Source organism: Notolepis coatsorum (genome assembly GCF_963971535.1).
Source record: "Notolepis coatsorum genome assembly, chromosome: 8".
In the NCBI taxonomy this organism is placed as follows: domain Eukaryota; kingdom Metazoa; phylum Chordata; class Actinopteri; order Aulopiformes; family Paralepididae; genus Notolepis; species Notolepis coatsorum.
The window spans coordinates 47,948,673-47,958,047 of NC_140172.1; positions in this window are offsets into that span (position 1 = coordinate 47,948,673).

Genomic DNA, 9,375 nt, shown 5'->3' on the forward strand with positions numbered 1-9,375 from the left:
TTGACAGAGGGTCTCAAAGGAACATTTCACGAGACTGCTGGTGTTGATTGGTTACAAACTTGAAACAATTGAACCCTTGCAATTAATTAAAAAGTGAATTTAAATATTTAGGTGAACAATGATTTCAACCCTATTTATCTGACGTCTGTAAATGGGAGTGTTGCTTACATTCATAGCTAAAGACGGTGGGGATGAGTCCTTTCAGGTGATGTATCACTCTCTCTCTACAAACAAATAGGATTAACTTTACAACCGCCGGAGTCTACAGCAACATGATTCAGCCTCTACACCATGATTCAGCCTCTACAACATGATTCAGCCTCTACAACATGATTCAGCCTCTACAACATGATTCAGCCTCTACAACATGATTCAGCCTCAGCCTCTACAACATGATTCAGCCTCTACAACATGATTCAGCCTCTACAACATGATTCAGCCTCTACAACATGATTCAGCCTCTACAACAATATTGTCTGCCCTCCAAAGGTTTCCATTTGGCTCAATTGCCCTTACCAGTATGTATATTTAATGACACCTTTCTCTTTTTGGTGTGAGTAAGATGTATACAGTATTTCCCAGTGGAGATTTGAATACTTTGTGGCAATAGCCCTATGTCTGTATGTATGTATGAATGTATGTATGTCTTGTTAATGTATAAATTGTGAAACTCCTTACATGTATAATCAATGCTATTTATTTTCATGGTGAAATGTTTGGTCAGATTCTCCCAGAGCAACAATGCACTTAGTAAATTGATATGAAATGTTATCCATTATAATGATCTGTGATTTTTAATTTCTTGTTAGTTAATTTAAAGGAACACAGCAACGTCATGGGAAATGCGCTTACCATGTTCTCTAGAGTCAGACAAGAAGATAGATATCAATTTCCTCCCTAGCACAAATGAATGGAAGTGGATACAGATCAGCTAACCTCTCCCAGAGTTTTAAGCTAGGCTAGCTTGAAGCCGGATATCTTTCTACTGAACGCACAGAGAGGAAATTGGTATCTTATCTTCTTGTTTGACTCTGGAGAAGATGGTAAGCACATGTCCCATAATGTTGGTGTGGCCCAGGGGTCCATGAGGGGGTTCCAGGGGGTCCCCAGAAACATTGTTACATTTGTCTTTCACAGTTCAGCCCAGAGTGACTCTCCACAGTTATCTCCTCACTGACAGTATAGACAGCTAAGGGCTTCTGAACAGATGGGGGTCGCTGAGACAAAACCTTATGAGGGCCATCTGCAGATTGATGTGAATCAATTTGAAATCCTTGATTGTATGGCCTACTGATTGATGACATGACTCTTGATGAATTGAAAATGGAGGACCCTTGTAAACAAGATGGAAGTCTTTTTCTGGTCTTCATCCTCTTAGCAGTTGTTTGTATTGAGCTGTACTGTATTGTACCCATTCTGCCATCTGTTAATAAAGTTTTCAATGAATCAATCAATCACTTTAGCAACTCTATTACAGTTTTATTTTTAGAAACAACCTTTACCTTTGAATCCAAGAAAATATTGGCTACATTTCTCTGTCAAGTTTCTTTAATAGTTGTCATACAGAAGTACAGACTACTTTTATACAAAATGCTTCTTACTGTTTCGCTCCAGAGACTGTGTTAGACAAGATAAGTATGAAATAAAATAGTATAGCATGTAAAATAGAAGTAAAAATAGAGGTCACAGTGTTCAGTATAGACATATGTACAATGTTCGATGCAGAATAGAAGTAACTGAGTTACCATACAATATACAATATACTATGCAATGTACTAATATACAATACTATATAGTGCAGAGCAGAAATGGGATGAGGTACAATTTAGGTACAATTTACAGTAAGGTGTACGAGTTGTAGTGCAAATCCTTTACCAATAAATATAAAGTGTAAAGTGTGTTTAGGTGTTCTAAAGTGTGTAAAGTGGGTGCTGCAGTGAGTTGTTTGTTTAAAGTGAGTGTGTGCGTGTGGATGTGTGTGCTGTGTGCATTTGATGGTTGTTGCATAGTGTTTATTGTTCGTTGAGCAGTCATTGCTCATGGCTATTTGTTGTACATAAATGTTGGTTACTACAGTATGTATCATGTTTTTTTAAATTGTTTATTATAAGGAATATCTTATATAATTAACATTTATTTATCATTTATAACCCTTATCATTGCTCATTGTATTCCATGGCTGGTTGACCAGCTCTGTACACACGAAGGCTCAGTTCCTGGTATAGGCTACTTTCATCTAAAAGCCTATTAATTTACTGTATAACACATCCTTGTGGAGGACAGTATATATAGTCTTAAGTCTTACGATTATTTTGTATTGAATGCCCCCAAAACTTTAACTGAGACGGGTAGGAAAACATTAAATATCTCTGCCCCTTCAGCTTGGAATAACGATAGCCTGAACCTTCACAACCTTGTGACTCTTGCTGAGTTTGAAGCAATGGTAAAGACAAGGAAAGATGAATTTATTGGAAACTGACCGTCAATATAATTAGATTGATTTATTATGTACTGTTGTATTTTCTTCCTCAATTTCTATTTTAGCTCTTGTATGCATTTACAGTTCCACCATAACAAATTTTAGCACGAGTAATCCATTACATGTAGCATTAGACATATTTTACCATTACGAAAGTAACAGATTGATTGATTGATTGAAAACTTTATTAACAGATTGCAGAATGGGTACAATACAGTACAGCTCAATACACATTGCAGACCAGAGAAAGACTTTCGTCTTGTTTACATCAGGGTCCCCCATAAGTCATCTACTGTATTATCCTTACATGTCACAAATGTAATTTCTTTCACATGTGTAATTGGTGGAAAATAGCCTAATCATTTGATTTGAAAAAGTATTGCAAGTAATGCATTAACTAATGTATTACTTTTAAATGTCAATTACGTTTTTGTTTTTTTTAACCATCAAAACAGTAGTGAAATTACCACCAGACCAAAGCAAAAATGTACACCAACAACAGATGTACGGGAGACCATTGATGATGCAGGTCTACACCTGGCTAGGCTTGTTTACATTTCATAAACTAAATAACTACCATAATCCACACACTGACAGCATGGATAAAACCACACTAGAACAATTCATCTTTATTTTCTTTGTCATGACGACATACACTAAAGTTTTGCCATGTTGTAAAATCTTCCATACATTTTTTTTTAAAGAGCAAGTTGAAACTCACAAACCAGTTGTTTGTTTTAGTTAGTTATCTTTCTCTGTGTTTTTTTGCCCGACTTTTTCTCCATCTCGCCCCGGTTTTTGTCTTCTCCTTCTGTCTCCGTCTCTCTGCCTCTCTTCAACCTGACCAGGTAGACGGTCGGTAGCTATGCGTGAGAGGAATGCTACAGGAGCAGCGTGTTGCGGCAGGCGGGCCGCAGCTCGTGTTGAAATGTGCGTCCCGGCTAAATTAATGTGCATCGCATCTATCAACAGCAGCTTCAATCAACCGTATGTGGGGCGAGGGTGTAAAAAGAGAGGGCTTTACTGTAGAGACAGAATGACGTATAGGCTGTGATCTGAATTGTACTATGAAAAAAAAAAAATCCAGTTCCTTCATGACAAGACAAGACGACTCCAAATGTTTACTGTCGTCTTAAAATGTGATGGAAAATGTAATGTAGATCCCTTCCCGAAAGATGTAACACTACATATATATATATATATAATTATTCTTATACTAGCATGCACTCTTTAGTCTTCATATGTCTTTACTATTATGCATACGTCATAAATGTATAGATGTAGCAGTACTGACTATCTGTATGTCATGTATGTCATATGTCTATATGAATTGAAAATGGGGGACCCTGATGGAAACAAGACAAACGTCTTTCTCAGGTCTGCATCCCCTTAACAATTGTATGTATTGAGCCGTACTGTATTGTACCCATTCTGCAATCTGTTAAATAAAGTTTTCATTCATTCATTCACTCAACACTGCAGCACCCACGTTTCAGCACTGTTTAATGAACATTGTAAGAGCTGGACCCTTCCTGCTGACTTGTGTACAGAACTCGTCGTAAGTTGCTTTGGATAAAAGTGTCAGCTAAATGACAAAATGTAAATGTAGATGTAATTATGATATTAATATTTCATCATGCTAACATATTATTGTTAAATAATAATAGAAATCAATATAACCTAATAGATGAAGTTGACAAGTCAAGTCAGCCAGCCTTAGCTACTATTAGACACAGGCTTGATCAGGGTCAGCTCAGGGACGGGGAGAACCAACAGGTCTTAACAGGAACAGTAGTCACCCCCAAGGTTAGCATGCTAATAGCAGCTGTTTACTCTTGACCAAAGGCAGTTCTTCCAGAACACAGGAGATTCTTTTTGTTGTCAAACTTGAGGGGTTCCAAAGTCATCAAGCGGGGTTCTTATAGGCTGTTTTCCTGTTTCTTTTCTTTCAAGGCTGACAGAGAGAGAAGGAGGGGGGGGGGGGGGAGTAGTTGGAAAGACATTCATAACTTTCAAAACGTTCAAAGCATTACCTCATGCACTGGTCAGGAATGTGCTTCACAGGTGAAAAATTCATAGCCTCAAGCTGAGTCGCACTAAATGAGAATGAGTAAAAAGCAGGAATGCAGGGAGAGGGAGAGGTGCACCATATACCCCTTTCACTCAGTGTCTACACGTATGCATACATGCTCTCTCTCTCTCTCTCTCTCTCTCTCTCTCTCTCTCTCTCTCTCTCTCTCTCTCTCTCTCTCTCTCACACACACACACACACAAACACACACACACACACACACACACACACACACACACATGCACACACCTGTCTAGTGAACACCCTTCTCCTTTCCAAGGTTTGCTGAGGTAATGCAGGAGGGGAAAATTCTGACCCTTCATGTTCTCTCCTCCTCCTCCTCCTCCGCCTCCTCCTCCTCCTCCTCTCTCTCATGTCATTACGACATGTAAGCATCAGAGGAGTTAGCAGAGCACACAGTTCTCCTGTCTGTCGTGGGAAAAGGGCTACTGGCTGCGTTGGTTACGAGGATCTATGGCCCAGTCTGAGCAGCGATGACCCACGCCAGGACCTTCAGGTACGTTCGGTGCTGCAGTCTGCTTTCCTTCAGAGTCCAAGTCCTCCTGTGTTCCTTCAAAGGATTCATCTCAGCAGTAATGGATGTGGTTACTGTTAGCCCTTGTGCTAATTATTGTCATTGATTGATTGATTTGTTTATTTATTATTCATGTTTTCAAAGGTTCTATGAAGTTGTACGTTTTTGAATACAACAACAACAACAAACACACTACTACTACTACTACTACTACTACTACTACTACTACTACTACTAACTACTACTACTACTACTACTACTACTACTACTACTACTACTACTTACTACCACTACTACTACCACTACTACTACTACTACTACTACTACTACTACTACTACTACTATACTACTACTACTACTACTACTACTACTACTACTACTACTAATATAATCTAATACTCCTAATATCTTTTCACAGATTGTAGTATTAGTGTATTAGTCACAGCTGTTTACTGAGATATGACACATCAACATGTCCAGTGTGAAAAGGTCTTATGATTGATTATGAATCCTCTTATAATACTTTATAGTACAGAATGTGATACATAATGTGTTACTTAGTGTGTTAATTTTATAACGTGTATAAGTAGTAGTAGTAATAATAATAGTGATAGTAGTAGTAATAATAGTGATAGTAGTAATAATAATAGTGATAGTAGTAGTAATAATAGTGATAGTAGTAGTAGTAGTAATAATAGTGATAGTAGTAGTAATAATAGTGATAGTAGTAGTAATAATAGTGATAGTAGTAGTAGTAGTAGTATAGTATTAGTAGTAGTAGTAGTAGTAGTAGTAGTAGTAGCAGTAGTAGTAGTAGTAGTAGTAGTAGTAGTAGTAGTAGTAGTAGTAGTAGTAGTAGTAGTAGTTTGATTCAGTCATCACACACAATGCAATTACATTGTACTGTATGAGGTCACGAGGCGTTTTGGCCCCAGTGAAGTAGAATAGAAAGATGGATCTTCTCTGACATGAACTTCATTCATATGCTAAGCTTTTTAGCCAATCATGATAGCATGCGGTTAAGTGATCATTATATGATTTTCTGTACCCGCAAAAAGCTAAAACAGAAGGCCGGCTGTCACAAAACAGTCACATCTAGAGACCTCAAAACTTACTCTAGAGAGGCCTTTAACCTAGAACTGGGGAGCTTGGACTGGTCAGATGAACTCAGTGGTACACAGGTTGAAGAAACATGGCTTGTGATTCAAAACCAAATTCACAACAATACTCAACAACATGGCACCCTAAGAACTACCAGGTTAAAAATCGCGCTGAGCCATGGATGCACACTGAAATACTGGCCGCTATGAAAACCAGAGACAAAAAATGCTCTGAACTTCATAAAAGTCAGACAAAGCTTTCCAAAAGCTCAAACAGTGAACTCCAAGCCCACGTGGTTCAACAAAAATTCAAAGAAACAGACTAAGAAATGACGTAAACACCATGATCAAAACCGCAAAAAGAAATTTCATCAATGACAAACTGAGGAAAACAAAAACAAACCACGTGAACTTTGGAAATTACTCAATAATCAACTAGGCTGCAGTAAAAAACTTAAAACCAGATTCTCAAACATAAACATAAAGACGGACAACACGCTCATCACAGACAAGCTGGATGTAGCCAATTAAACATCTTCACAAACATAGCCACAACACTGGTAAACAAACTACCCTCCCACTCAGGGCATTATGGGGTAGAACACATAGTAGCATACTACAAAAACCTAGGGGTCCACAAAGACGACTTCAAACTTGAAATGGTAACAACCGATGAGGTACTCAAAAAATTGAGCGCCCTCCAACCTAACAAGGCCACTGGCCATGACAACATCCCCTCCAAATTCCTCAGAGACTCAGCAGCCGCCATCACCCCAGTCATCACACACATAATAAACCTCTCTATAAAAACAGGACACGTCCCCAAGGACTTCAAAATTGCGAGAGTGACCCCTCTGCACAAAAAGGGCAGCAAATTAGACCCAGGCAACTACCACCCTGTTTCTATTCTTACCTCCATCTCGAAAGTCATGGAGAAAATTGTCTACGAACAGGTCGAAAAGTACCTGGCGGAAAAAATCGAATCTACGAATTCCAATCTGGCTTCAGAACGTCCCCACTCCACTGACACATGCCTCCTCTATTTGAACGACCACATCAAACAAGAGGTGGACGCGGGCAAATACTGCGGCATTGTCATGCTGGACCTACAAAAGGCCTTTGACACTGTCAATCACTCCATTCTGATTGACAAGCTAAAGCGATTGGTTTTGATAGTTTATCAGTGAGCTGGATGCAATCCTACCTGGAGGGGAGAGAACAGATGGTAGAATTCAAGTTTCTTTATAGTTGTCATACAGAAGTACAGAATACTTTTGTACAAAATGCTTCTTACTGTTGCGCTCCAGAGACTGTGCATGACAAGATAAGTATGAAATAAAAACATAGTAAAATTAGAAGTAAAAAAAGAGGTCACAGTGTTCAGTTTAGACATATGTACAATGTTCGTAGACGTAGTTACCATACAATATACAATACTGTGCAGTGTACTAATATACAATACTATATAGTGCAAGGCATAAATGGACGAGGTGCAGTTTAGGTACAATTCACAGTAGGTGTACGAGTTGTAGTGCAAATCCTTTATCAATAAATATAAAGTGTAAGTGTGTTTGTGTGATCTAAAGTGTGGAGAGTGGGTGCTGCAGTGTGTTGTTTGTTTGAGTGAGTGTGGTGCGTGGGTGCTGCAGTGTGTTGTTTGTTTGAGTGAGTGTGTGCGTGTGGGTGTGTGTGCTGTGTGCATTTGATGGTTGTTGCATAGTGATTATTGTTCGTTTAGCGATTATTGTTCGTTTAGCAGCCTGATGGCCTGGGGATAGAAGCTCCTTCTGAGTCTTTCTGTGCTCGCCATAAGACTCCGGTATCGCTTGCCTGACGGCAGCAGTTCAAAGAGGCAGTTGTTCGGGTGGCTCGAGTCCGAGGTAAACGGTACTCTATCCCCCCCCCTCACAGTGAGCTGTGGTGTTCCACAAGGAAGCATACTAAGACCGCTACTGTTCCTAATTTATGCAAATGACATGTCGTCAGCCTGTGACTGCAACTTGTTCCTGTTTGCGGACGACTCAGCCCTGCTGGTCTCTGACAAGAACAAGTTGCAGGTTGAAAAAACCCTCAGCTCGGAACTAGGAAAAATCTGCATATGGCTCGCTGATAACAAACTATCATTACACATGGGCAAAACCTATATGTCCCTATGCCATAAATGTCATGTATGTTGTGTATGTCATAAATGTCTATATGAATTGAAAATGGGGGACCCTGATGTAAACAAGACAAACGTCTTTCTCAGGTCTGCATCCCCTTAACAATTGTGTGTATTGAGCCGTACTGTATTCTGCAATCTGTTAAATAAAGTTTTCATTCATTCATTCATTCATTCATTCATTCATTCATTCATTCATTCATTCATTCATTCATTCATATTCATTCATTCATTCATTCATTCATTCATTCATTCATTCATTCACAAATTGTGTGATTTGGATCATTCTCAGATTATGGACAGGTTTTTGTGAGCCACATCATTGGGCTACAATAACATGTCTTTTGAGGAAAACTCTTTGTGAAAACTGAAACCCACTGGAGTTTACTGTGGGATTGGTTGCTAGCAGGTGCATTCTGTCTATGGAGGAATATGATCAAATGTCCATGATGTGTGACAGAGAAGCCTCTTAGTGTGCGCGCACCGCTGTCGTCGTTACTATGCACCCAGGTCTGAGAGCAGATCCAGGCTTGAAAAGCACAGAGACAGGTGGCAAATTATAGAGGCCTATATTCTTTACGATGTCCACATGTGTTAACATGTAAAATTCCTGTATATATTTGGAGAGTTCATTTGCAAAAAACCTATATCTCAGTTTTTTTGGTCATTTTCACATATTTATTTTATTGTGCCTTCCAGGTAATATCAGTCAAACTGCAATTAGGTTGTTTTGATCAAGTAAAGATAACTTAACAAAATACAGGTAACTTACTAAATCAAACTTTATTGAAAAATAGTTTTATTTCAAATTAAAGGTCACCTTTTTTGTGGCAAAAGCAAATAACTCCACGGAGATTACAAACTAACCAGATTTCGTGCCACTTTTCCCTATGCTACCTGAATAACTTTCATCTTTTCTTTTTGGCTGTGCCCTAAAGGACATAAACTCACATCACGCTATCATTTCACATTAAACTGACTTTGAGCTAACGTTCAGGGTTGAGAACGGGCTTAGTCTTAACAGTAACT